Below are 12,649 nucleotides of genomic sequence, written 5' to 3' on the forward strand. Positions count from 1 at the left end.
ACCGAGCGAGCCAGAGTCATATCCAACGTGTGGCATCGAGTCGTAAAACTTCCAGTACCTTTTATTGCGCCAGAATTTGTAGACAAGGTGTTTCTTTTTTAGCAGCACCAAATTTATTAAATATTGCCTATGGCAGATAGCACAATTCTAACCCTCGATCTACATTACTCGATGAGGCGGCCATTGTTTCTACGACACATCAAAATTTTCAACGGAATAATTAACACAATTACGTGGGTTAACTTTTTAATTAATTACTTTAACGTTACACATTCCCATCTACAAATTATATCCGTTGAGTTCGCACGGCGTATCCACTTAAAACGAATTCTCTGGACAGCACAAGTTCCGAGAGATTAATTTTCAATGTGTCCGTCGAAATGCATTGTGTTCCAGTTACTTTTGTGCTTCAGTGCATAAAATAGTAATTTCTTTAAAAACTAACTGAAATGCGAATGCGAATAATAAAGCCTCTGCCGAATTTAGACAAGAAATATTGTTCTGTAGCAGTTCGTACAAATCGATGAATGAAAAATCTTTAATTGGAAAGTATACTATAGGATTGACGTGCGGCCTAAGAGCGCGGTTATTTGGAAGGGGCTCACAGCGTTCCGACCAGTGGCCTAGCCAGATTTTTTTTTTTTCAGAGGTTGGGGGGGGGGGAGGGGGAGGGGGGAGTAGGTTGCAAGGAACTTGACTGGTGGAGTGGAGGGTGAGGGGTGAGGAAAAGGTGACTAAGCAGGCTCCATACTAACACAGAAATTTTGGGGAAGGATGGGATGGGGGTGGAGGGGGGAGGCTGTGCCACCCTTTCGATACGCCATTGGTTCAGACCACTGTTCTCATCCGAACCGGTCGCTGCTGGACCTAAGCACGAAGAAATTTATTCCCGTGGCGTGCCCGGAATGACAGTTGTCAGCGGAGCTTATTCAAAATACTAGCTTGCCTCGTTCCATCCATATTGGCGCTTCTCACGGTAAGAGACGCACGTCTCTGCAAAACACGGCCTTGAACAAGAGGACTCTTCAAAGCGTCGAGACTGCAATCAGCATACTGCGCACGCAGTCCGTACTTTTACTGCCCTTTTCCTACAGGCCTTATCTATCGCGCTTTTTTTTTGTACTGTAGAGGAGGGTCGAGGAAAGAGCTGCCGCGACCATATAGTTTATGCCGGATTCAGGCGGCAACGGTGCCTTTAGTCCCAGGAGTGGCAGGACTGATGCGGCCTCAGGCCGGGAACTCAAGTTTTATACGCCGTATATCTTCTGCTTTAGTTCTTTTCACAAGAGTCGCGTGCTAGGCCGAGTTAGCGGTCATCTTTGTCGGCAGTGCACGTGTCGATGGCGCACGACCATGGTGTCCTTCATTTTCTCTGCGCGTCTGTTAAATTATAACCAAGGGGGCAATTGTCGCCCACCCCACTGTAGCACATAGCTACAATGGAAACATATGCGGTTTTCCCATAAAGAAAAAAACGTCCGCACTGGGCTTAGATTGTAGCTGCATGCTACAGACGAGCGGATGACAATTTTCCTGAGCCTTCTTCCATCTTGCGGGTTTCTCTACAACTGATCTGCAATATTCGGTGTCTCAGTCCATCGATTTGCCGACTAATGCGGCCTTGCTGTGGCGATTTGCTAGCCTCCTGGTTAGCTCAGATGGTGGAGCGACGGCCCTGTGAGGCGTTGTTCCTTGGTTAAAAAAAAAGAGGACCGTCCGCATGCGTGCCTGCAACACCTTATATTTCCCGAGGGATCAGTCATAGCCCGCAAAGAAACTTCACGTCTCCTCATCGAATTCTTAAGAGAGACTGGTTTGATGGACATATGGTGAAACCCTTCAGCGGTATTGTGCGAGACGCTCGGGCGGAGCAATTGCCGGCCTTGATCGCCAGGCTAAGCCCGCCCGTTGCTACGATTCTCCACCACCACCACCACCACCACTGGGTTCAAATTGCGGAGAAGGATGAATTTTTCAACTGCGAAGCTTTCTTATGAGAAACTCGCATTTGTTTGCGGGTAGCTTCGTGCAACATTCACGCGGAGAACAATTTTTCGTTTCATGAACCTTCTTCGACCTTACGGGCTTCAGTAGAACTGATTTGCCGTAAATTATGAAGACTCTGTAGTGGTTGAAGCCGTGGAATTCCCACCCTGAAGGAGATCTGCACTTTACGTTTACTTCTTGAGGGGAATGGGAACACACACTAAACCACCACAAATAATGTCCTTGTCTACGAACCTTGCTCCTTGGCAACCGAGAAACCGTGGTGATAAGCCTGTGATGCGGAGCAGGTGCAACGTGACCTTCTGGCAATCGTGTCGCACTGCCACATGTGCTATATAAGCACAGTTGCTATAGGCTGAGGGGAATGGAGGTCCGGGAGGGAAAGATATCCAAATGTGCTAACACAAGCGGAGGCGCTTTCTATATATATATATATATATTTTTAGGTGCAAGGAAAGTAAATTTCTCCAGGCGAGTCCAAGAACGCTGGCTCTGACTTCTGTACGCAAGTTGAAAAGCTATATACCGAACGAACACAAGGCTTTCAAGAACATTTAGAACTGCATTCGCGCCGATATCTAATCGATACAGTCGTCCCCGTCGGGGGTGAGGTGGGGGGAGGGACTGAGAGTGCGCTCAGCTTTCGAACCGGGCAGCGCGGAGCCAGAAGGAGGGCCTTGTCGCTTCCGGTTAAGACAAACCAACTTCACTTCCCGAAAAGAAGATAAAAATAAATGGGATGCGAAAAATTGCTACGCCGTTCAAGCGCGAATAGCAACGCCACCCTCTGCTGCAAAGCTATAGGTGCGCAGAAGAGGTGCGAATCCACCCAGAACGCCTGAGGCGCGTAGTCTTTTTCGGTTTCACTCGAAATTTCTCGGGAGCGCACCTTCCAGCTTTTTTCTTCTTTTCTTCCTCATCGTTTCTTTCTTTCTTTCTTTCTTTCTTTCTTTCTTTCTTTCTTTCTTTCTTTCTTTCAATTTTCTTATCCGCGTACAAGTTCTACGGTGTCGCCTCCGCTAACCCAAAGGTATGTGCTCCACCCTGGGCGGCAGCTCCGGCGAGAAGAACTGTTTTTACGCACTGCGTGCCTTGGGGGCGCTGGATGCGCGGCGCCGCACGTGTGCCATTGCGCGAGAAAAGGGGGCGCTTGCACGGCCCAAAACGGGCAGAGAACCTGGAAGGCGTCATCCGTAACAAGCGTTTGTGCGCCTCAAACTGCTCCCATATATTTGCGCTTCGCACTATCATCCACACCGTTGAAGTTGCCGGCCGCAGCGCATAACCACGGGCCACCGTTGAAAAGTTCGCCGGTTGCCGCCTGTATACGCTCATTCAATTATGAAAACTCGGCGAAATAAAACTGCCTCACGGCCAGCCACATCCCGACGTCGTCGATTATACGCGCGCTTCGTGTGTCTGGAGCCGGGAGCTATGTGGTTATCGTGGGGACAAACTCTGGACGTTGCGCTGTACACGTTTGCTTCCTGCGTTGAAATGTGGATTGGTTCGGAAGGAAACACCGCCTTCGCCGATGCGAGCTACGATGCTACTTCTTGTGTTCTTGAGGACTAACAAACTTACGGAGGGTCTGCAAATAGGTTTACAGCGCACTTGCGTATTTTTACCGGTTGCGTTTGAGTACGCCATCTCTCACCCCTTGGCTGGATTAGCAGGCCGGTCCTTCTGCCAGGCTTATATCACCATCTGTCACCGTTGATAAAGGCAGGTGGTGAGGAAGGAAAGAGATGACATGGATGGATGCAAAACTTAAAGCGAGTATATATATATGTGTGCAGAAAGCTGTCATCACTCAGTTCATGATCCTGGCGACATGAGAACTCTGGTGGATTTATGCCGCAACCGGTTAGACAGCTAGTAGTGGATCGGCATTTGTACTAAGTGCATGTTGTTTTAATCACCAAACATACTTATAGAAACACATTTGCCGCCTTGTTGTATAGCTCTATGCTACCTTCCTCTCAGTATCCTGCTTGTGATTATCTTCTCTTTCTTATTTTCTTCCATCTTCCTTTCTTTTTCTATAGAGGCGAATATGTGTTCGTCCTACGCCTGCGAAATTGTGCGCTAATGTCATTGTCTTCAGACGGATGAATGCGCGTGTTCTTCATGCATATTAATTTCCGGGGCTAAAACCGTATACGATTAGGGGGTAACCGTTCTGATTCTCCTCAATTTCCTTGCCTTGTCTTGTTTACTATGATAGATTTCTCCCCGTTCTACGTTTAACCGTGGCGTCATTAACGTTTATTTGAAGGACGATTAAAACTGCGCTAAGTAAACGAGGACAAGCGGAAGGAACACACAGCACCACGAGCGTGCCTTCCATCCGCTCGTCCTCGTTTTTTTTGCGGAGTTTTAACCTTCCTTCAAGTATGAACTACCTAGCCCTTGAGAACGTCATAATAAAGTACCTTCCTACTAACGTTCATCACAGCAATGCGGTCGCCGACATTTATTGGCAAACGACACCAAGAAGTGATAATGCTCACGATGATGCTCATGGTAGTGCTAATGATAACCACGGATCATGCTTTGTTCAGAAAATCGTTATTTGCAGTTTTTCATTGTATTTTTTGTTGTTTTATTTCTTGTCTTCTGCCTTCATAGTTTCTGTATTAGCGTTTCTTTTGTATAACTTTCTATAACTTACCGTTCCTTTGTAGCCACTCCCCCTCTACAATGCATTGGCGTTTGAGGGTGGTTGAAATAAATAAATAAATAAATAAATAAATAAATAAATAAATAAATAAATAAATAAATAAATAAATAAATAAATAAGCCACTTCCTCTCAAAAACAAATATCTCTATTTCTCATTTCAACACAAGTATATTCAGCTATGTCCGCAAATGTTCACACGGCATTTAAAGCTTCACTCAGAAGTTCACTTGCTTCGGACGACAATTTCGGAAACGGGTTTTAAGCGAGTTCGAGCATGCTTTGCGAGGTTTATCAGCTTGTAGCTCATCGCGTTTCACACCCTTTTCAGTCCTTAAAACACGCACCGGTCGCGGATATCTCGTTTACACTTAGGGTTCGCAACAGCCTTTTCGTTTTATTTCTTTTTCTTTTAAATGTAACCTGCCTCTGTTGGTTTTCCTGTGGACTTCCTCGCCCGAACGAAGGACGGGACACAATGCAAATAAATACAGCAGAATAACGCTGTATACCGTTGTGTAAAAAGTATATAGAGGTAGAAATGCTGCGTACTTTTCTTTTCCTTTTTTCTTCTTCCTCTTTCTTAGGGTTATTAGCGACAAGATCGAAGAGTCCGTGCCGCTGCTACCGCGGTGGAATAGACTAATGACGTATGCCAGACTGGGAAAAATGTCGCTCACAGGCACGTTTCCGCTTCGTTTCGAAGAGTATTCTTGAGAGTGACGGGGTCGCTGCCGAGCAGTAGAGGAAAAACAAGTAAAATATATACAATAAAAGAGAGAAAAACGAGTGAGGTGATCGTGAAAGACAGGCAAGGACGAATTTCGAAACACGATAGAGCTCATGAATATCGAGCATAAAATCTGTGCAGGATCACGTTCCGTTTCCGGGTCGTTAGAGTAATGGTGTTAGCTAGTTTTGCGAGATATACTAATGGCATCTTCAACTGGGTCATTTAAAAATCCACATGCCCCCCCCCCCCCCCGCACTATAGAAGTCGTGTAAGACAGCATTGAATCTGTAATAATAATAGGGTGAGTAAACTCTTAGTAGCGGCAAACAGGATTCTTCATCGTCGTTGAAGCCAGCGTTCGCCCGCGTTTAATCCTTTAGTTACTGTTTCACGAGTCCCTGGAATTACCCGCGGAGCGTTCTGAAACGACCACTTGAAGATGCCATACGCCAGCATGCGACGAGTGGCTGTTTTACACGACCTTCGGAGCAATCTCGGAGCACTTTGACACGATGGCTCGAAGACGATATATGTAACTGCCCTTAGCAAGTACCACGTGAAATGAAGACACTCCCGTAAGGGGGGGGGGGGGCTTCCCACCGTCCTCCCACTCTCCCTTCCCTTGGTTAACCGACGCGCACAAAGGAGAGCGCTGTTTTCGAATCTTGCTGTAGTGCAAGCTTCACGGCGTGACGCCAGTGCGTCCTTACGTCTCGTTGTGATCTGGTTCTCGGGCTCGTGGTTTGGACTCAGGTGTAACTCGAAGGGACGCTTGCCTACGCCGCCGGGGAGCCTAAAACATGGTACAGCTGGACTGCGCTACACCGGGGCGTCGCGCTAAGCAGGCTAAGCGTGCCAACGCCGTCGTCCGTATCTATCGCCGAGAGGGGCCTGTTGGTGAGGAGATGAAGTCGGGAGGTTGAGGGACACGAGAAGTGGGTTTATTTTACACAACTAGCTCCTTATAGGGAAGCACGTTCCATGTCGGAGGGCATTACATGTCAGCACACACACACTGGACCAAGGATGTTAGTTTTTAAAACAGTCGTTTTCTCTAGGTAACTGTGGTAACTGCACGAGGGAATCTGACGACTGTGTCTCGGCCAATCATAATGATGGAACTGTTCGCAAAATCGCACCCATGGTCACAGCACCTTGCTGGGCTCCGCCTATGATCTACAACTTTGGAACCAAAGACGAGCCAGTCTGGAAATTGTTAAGAATGGCGAGCTGCAAGGCAAGATTGCCACCCAGTTACGACTGGGGGACACGACGCGCATCCCCCACTGTTAAGAATGACGAGCTGCAAGGCAAGATTGCCACCCAGTTACGACTGGGGGACACGACGCGCATCCCCCACTCACCGTCGCTGCAGCTAGGAGGCGTTCGAAGAAGCGGCCTTTGTGCTGAAAACCGCCTCCTTCCACCAGCCCCATCGACATTGTGACGGAACGAGTTCGGTGTGCGAACAATGGTTCCGGAGTTCTCCAGCGCGGACCTGATCTGATATGCATGAACAAGCTGCCGCGGGAAAGCCGTATTTTGGTGCTTCCCATGCCTCGGCCAGCCGCAGGACAACGAGCTACCCACGATTGGCACCGAAACTTCCCGGAACGGCACCCCTCCAACGCCGTCGTTTGCGCATCGGAATGTGTGTGCCTTTGTGTATGTAAACTGTTCTGTGGAGCGGCAGCAAGTTGGCGATGAGTAAACGGAAAGTCGCCGCCTCGTATGGCTGGCGGACCGAGTATATAAAAACTGTTGTTGTGCGAATGCTGGACACTTCTCTTGAGCAGTCATGTTAGACTGATACACTTCTCTCATGCAGTCATGTTAGACTGATACACTTCTCTCATGCAGTCATGTTGGGCTGACACTCTTCTTTTTCAAGCAGTCATGTTAGACTGATTTAATTTCTGTAAATAAACCCATATTCCTCGTTCTCGATGAGAAGCAGTTCTTCACTTCATCGACGTCCTCAGCGTAAATAAGTTGGACGACGGCATGGGCCAGCTACCTTCGAATTCATGTCGTACTCCAATCTTGGCAAAGGACCACGAGCGATGGGATTGAGCCCCCAATCCTGACAAAATAGGGATTCACGTTTCTTCTGTGAAAGTCGTCAACACTGGTTCCTTGCTCTCCGTGACGGTCAGCTTGTGAGGGTTATGAGACGGTGGTTGTTGTCGCTTTGAAGTGAGCTTGTTTGTTCGCACGTCACAGTCTGTGTAGGGCCCCGCCGCTATCTATGAGGGCGCTGAGGAAGGGGTTGACTCGTGGGGAGCCCCAAGGAATGCCCATTGCCGTTTTGGGACGCAACATCCTGTACTCTGCAGCCGGGACACTGCATTTTACGGGAATATAAGAAGGGAGCGCAGTATTCGAAAGAAGAAACTAAACAGCAGAATCAAACGACAAACTTACTAGTGAGCTATAGCTACCGCTATTTAAAGAAGAATAATAATAAGAGAAAAGACAAACTCTGTGCAACAGTTAATTTATACGTGTAGCGTCAAGATAACTTACTGTATGCTCGGAATGATTATCGGAGAGTGTCATGTAAAATGAACAAGCTTGGCTCTTTTTTGGATCGCCATTTATGATGACGAACTTATCGCAGCGTGAAAAAGAAAAGCAAAGAAGAAACATACAAGCCAAGAAAACGAAACGCAGGAAGCGAATAGGGTTGGCCTAAGCTAAATACATTTCTCCACGCAAGGAGTCTCCACCTAAAAAGCCATGTCGATATCTGAGGCCGAAAAACAGTGGTGGCGCCTCGGCTTTTATTTGATTCAATGTCTCTTCTTAAGGAACGAGTTGCTCGCCCTATACGCGCTGGGCACGAACGTAACGAGTGTTTGATGACGCAGCGAAGATTTCCCGCACGCAAGGAGCAGCGCGAGCTCCGGTCGAAGGCGTCGCCTCTTGTCGGGCTACATTTAAATGAAGTTTAAACCGCAAAGACAAAAAGAGAAAGAAAGAAACAAGCGCAAGAAAGCACTTTGAAATAAGCAGTGCGAGAACGCGACGTTTAAGAACTCGAAGGAAAAAAAAAAGAAAAGAAAATGTGCAAGATAAATGAAGCGACTGAACGGGACAGGTCGTTGTCTAGGCAAATGGAAAAAAAAAATAGGCGCTGGCACAAGGAAAGAGCGACACAAAGGAAACACGTGCAGGACAGCAGAATAAAATTGGTCGTGTCTTCGATCGCCGGTCTCAAAGAGCTCTGCGTGGATCGGTATCGATAGTTCACGGCGCATTGCGTGGACATCCGTCATGCAGAAACATTTTCGGCGCATGTTTGTAATTCGTGAGGTTGGTTTGGATAGGCGAGAAAGGTTTCAGGAATAGAGGTACGCTCGCAAAGTTCTTGTGTTGAGTTACCGAGTTATTCTTTCGCGATCCCTTGCCGTTTATTAGGGAGTGGATAGACGGAGAACGATAAATTAAAGGCAGGCAGTTTTAACCAGGAGTGAACCTAGTTGGCTGTCCTGCACTGTTGGCGGATAACAAGGAGAGGCACGTAATAAAATAAGGAGAGACAATCCAGTGTTAATGTTGCCAACGTAGTGAAGGTTTCTAGAAGAGAGGGGAAATCACGCCAGTTGGAACACACATGCTAAAGAGAAAGAGAGAGAGAGAGAGAGAGAGAGAGAGAGAGAGAGAGAGAGAGAGAAGCAAGGAAAAACAGAGAGGTTACGTGTGTCCGGTTTACTACCATGCGCATAACTTTTTGAGCGTCAATGTACAGTGAACCCCAAAAGATTACGGACAGCGTATTCTGGTAAAATATTTAATTTGCGAGCAGTCTGTGACCGTATCCAGTGAAACGGTACCACACGATGTTGCTCGCTTAAATACCCTAGAAATCCGAATACCAGGGACGCGTTTTTAGGATTCGGAGACATTCAGCTTTTTCTCAGCTTCCGCGGCCTGCAATTTTTTATGGTCGAATATAGGTATGTATAGCTGCAGACATCTGCGAAAATGATTAGCTATGGGGCGCCGTCCACGGCTTGAGGCGGAGAGCGCCAAATCAATTTCAGCCAGCAGGTGTCAATTATTTAATGCCCATGTGTCAGTCTATATTAAAGGAGCGTTCTCGCGTTCTGGCCCAATCGTAATGCGGCCTCTGCATCGAAAGCGCAGCCTCGCCCTGAACTTGCGTGCGCTCAGCCAAGATAACCTCGCAAAATAATTTGAGTTCCAGTTCCAATTATGAGTTTGAAAAGCACCTTCTGCAATTTATACTTACTAACATAAAGACCAAGCGTTCGACGTAGATTCTTGAAACAGCTCACGTAGCAGGTATTATTAGATTCCGAGCACGCGCACCACCTGGGACGGAAAGGCATAGTGTTTGTGGGCCGTTACGCGAAGAGCCAAAGCAAGACTGACATCATGCGCGTAAATAATTATTACGTGTTGAATAATGCTTTGCTCGAAGCGTTTGAATCGCGAGCTGCATAGTGAATGGCCTTTCATATTGCACGCGGCACCGCATTCCGGTCACATTCAACGCACGAGAGAAGAGGACAGCTTTCGAGCTCCACCCTATGCTGAACTCCTTCTCATGCAACGCAATTCTGCGTCGTCGAGTTAGTAATTGAATATGCTGTCGCTCACAGAAAACAATGTGGAACGAACGTGGAAGCCATGTCGGTATTCAGGGGCCGCCAACGGTGAAGCGTTCCATACAGAAATAGACAGTTTTGCGGGTCGGTTTGGGTTTCTACAAACACTTCTCAAAAGACAGCGGCAGGAGGAAATGAATGCAAAGGTCAGCGTTGATTGCCAACTGGCATTTCATTGAGCTGAAATGAAAACACGAGCAAAACCACGCTGGCTCCTCCATCGGTGATAGAATACCAGTATTTTGTTCGGACCTGAGCAAACAACCGTTATTAGATATGAGCAGTCAACGGTCAACATTACTAAAGGAGAGAGAGAGAGAGAGAGACGTTTATTATACGAAACAGTGTCCCGAGAGAGGCCCGGTATCACCCTAAGGTGGGAAGGCTCCTTAGTCCAGGAACCCTCTGGCTTCGACTGCCCTCTTGGCCCTGGCGACGAGTTGTCGTTGGTCTTCCAGGTCCCCGAGGGTTAGCTTGGCCTCCTACGTTTCGAATAGGTGGCTTGCTTCTTGTGCTCGTTGTCATACAGCGTTTCACATCGAGCTTTATTCACACAATAAATTTTATTTCCCAGCGTTTTCGTGCAGAATGAATTATTTATATATGTCAAGGGCAACCTAGTTACACAGAAAATTTTCAATAAAGCGACTTGAAGGAAAGTTTCTGTGATGTACCTTTCTGCATATTTTCCACGACTATCATGATGAGGAATTGTCGTGTTCATGAGCATTACGCACCACCCACATTCAAAATTTGTTTCCATCGTATCTGTTTCTTTCTGTTTCAAAGAACGAAGTCTCTACAATGGTGTCTTTCTTTGCGCAACGCCCATAATTACACCGAAAGCAGGAGCCTAAATATGTCACCACAGGCGTAACCATGCACGGCATCGATAACGAGCACCTAGGACGTCCTTGTTTTCTCACTTCTACGTCTTGGGGAATTGACAATCTTTCGTCGCTTCTTTTGCCCATATATCTAAGAGAAATATGGAATTTCTCGGTTTCCGTCGCCGTGTATAGGTTGTCAAGAATAGAGCGGTCACAAATGCCTCAGTAAAGAGCGAGAAAAAAGGCGCAGCACGCTTGCGAATGGCTGATTGGTTTTATCCGGTTGTGTACACTAAAGCTTCTCCTCATTGCGGTAAGACAGAAAGAGCGGTAAGACAAATATTGAGTTGAGCTAATATAGCAGACTTTAATTCATAAAATTGCAAACAAGTCATTGCCTTACTGGAGGCTTGGTGTGACAGACTGCACAGTGCGGTTCACTGTCAAATGAAACACGTGACTGTTCAACAAGTGCGAACTTCTCCAATAAGTGCACAATCGCCCGGCTTTGTAGCAGACGACTTGTAGCTGGCGGCGCTGGCACGTTCTACACACCGGCGCGGTGCAATGGCGTAAAGCTTCAACGGGCACTTGCGGCTACAGCGCCGGCAGTCGCACACAGTGGAGCGTTTAACAGTTGAACGCACTGTACATAAAAGAAAACGACGGAAGACAGCGCCCCCTTAACAAAGCCACCGTGGTTCTCGTAGCGTCCTACATTTTTCTTCGTGTAATTGTTCGTTTATTGGCTATAATATTACACTAAACTGCATCTTAAAATAAACGAGAACACACAAGAGCAACTTAGAGTATTGCTTGCACAATAAGGTTGCGAAGGGGCGAATATGTCGCGGAAATCGTAAGTCATCGAGACGTCATGAACGCTAAGTCAGACGCCAAATTAAAGAAAAAAAATGAGGTTGCCAAAGAAGGCTAGACCAGCGCGTCGTATATATGTCGAAAAGGCCGCGACTGCGGGGCCTCTCAGCGCCCACGTTTACAACGAAGTCACCGCCCTGCTCACTTTCAGTCAGCCGGCCCTGTGCGGCCGGGACGACGCTCCGCTATTTGCGTGGCTACGCTTCTGTGAAAACCAAAAGAAAGAAAAAGTAAGAGTAAAAGAAATCCCGGTGCGAGGAGAAGGCGCGCGTGTTGAGGCGCTGCGAAGCATGCAAGGGGGACGCGAGACTGTGGTTCGGCGCACCGCTCGTTTAAAGGTCCGGTGGTCGCAGCGGCGCCCGCGGAGGGTTTTTACGGCGCTAGCCTCCGTCCTTTACGGCAGGTGGTCTTGCGCGCCGCCTAACGAAGTGCGTCCCGCTCAGCTCCACTGCTCGGGCGTTTGCGGGTGTCGGTCCGCAACGACCGCGCTGACGCCATCAAGGCGGCGCCCCCGACGCTATGTCGTTCCGTTCCCGGCGAAAGGCGGATATGTAGTATTTCCGCCGCCTGCACACTGTACGCTCGGGTCAGCTATGTTTTTTTTTACTATTATTTCTTTTTCACCGCGCTTGATTTAATTCATTCTTTCTTACGCTTCGCGAGTTCTGCGGTGGCCCAAGATGATCTGCATGTTGTGACCTTTCGATCTTTTAGGCAGTTGAGGGGTCCTGTTCGTTCCCCTCACTTCTTTCCTTTGCTAGAGTGAGTGCTTATGAAGTGATAACTGCATGGAACGCGCATCTATTACGTATTTTAGGCATCCTGACGCCCGAAGTCGACGCGTAGATTTTAGGCCTCACCATATGTACGCTCTGTGATGCCGGC

General features: G+C 47.7%; 1 protein-coding gene across 2 annotated transcripts in view; it reads left to right on the forward strand.

Moving 5' to 3' along the window:
* rdgC (retinal degeneration C) overlaps positions 1 to 12,649 on the forward strand; it is a 352,883-nt gene that overhangs the window by 164,241 nt on the left and 175,993 nt on the right. The window lies entirely within an intron of this gene.

The sequence above is a fragment of the Dermacentor albipictus genome, chromosome 3, assembly GCF_038994185.2.
Source record: "Dermacentor albipictus isolate Rhodes 1998 colony chromosome 3, USDA_Dalb.pri_finalv2, whole genome shotgun sequence".
In the NCBI taxonomy this organism is placed as follows: domain Eukaryota; kingdom Metazoa; phylum Arthropoda; class Arachnida; order Ixodida; family Ixodidae; genus Dermacentor; species Dermacentor albipictus.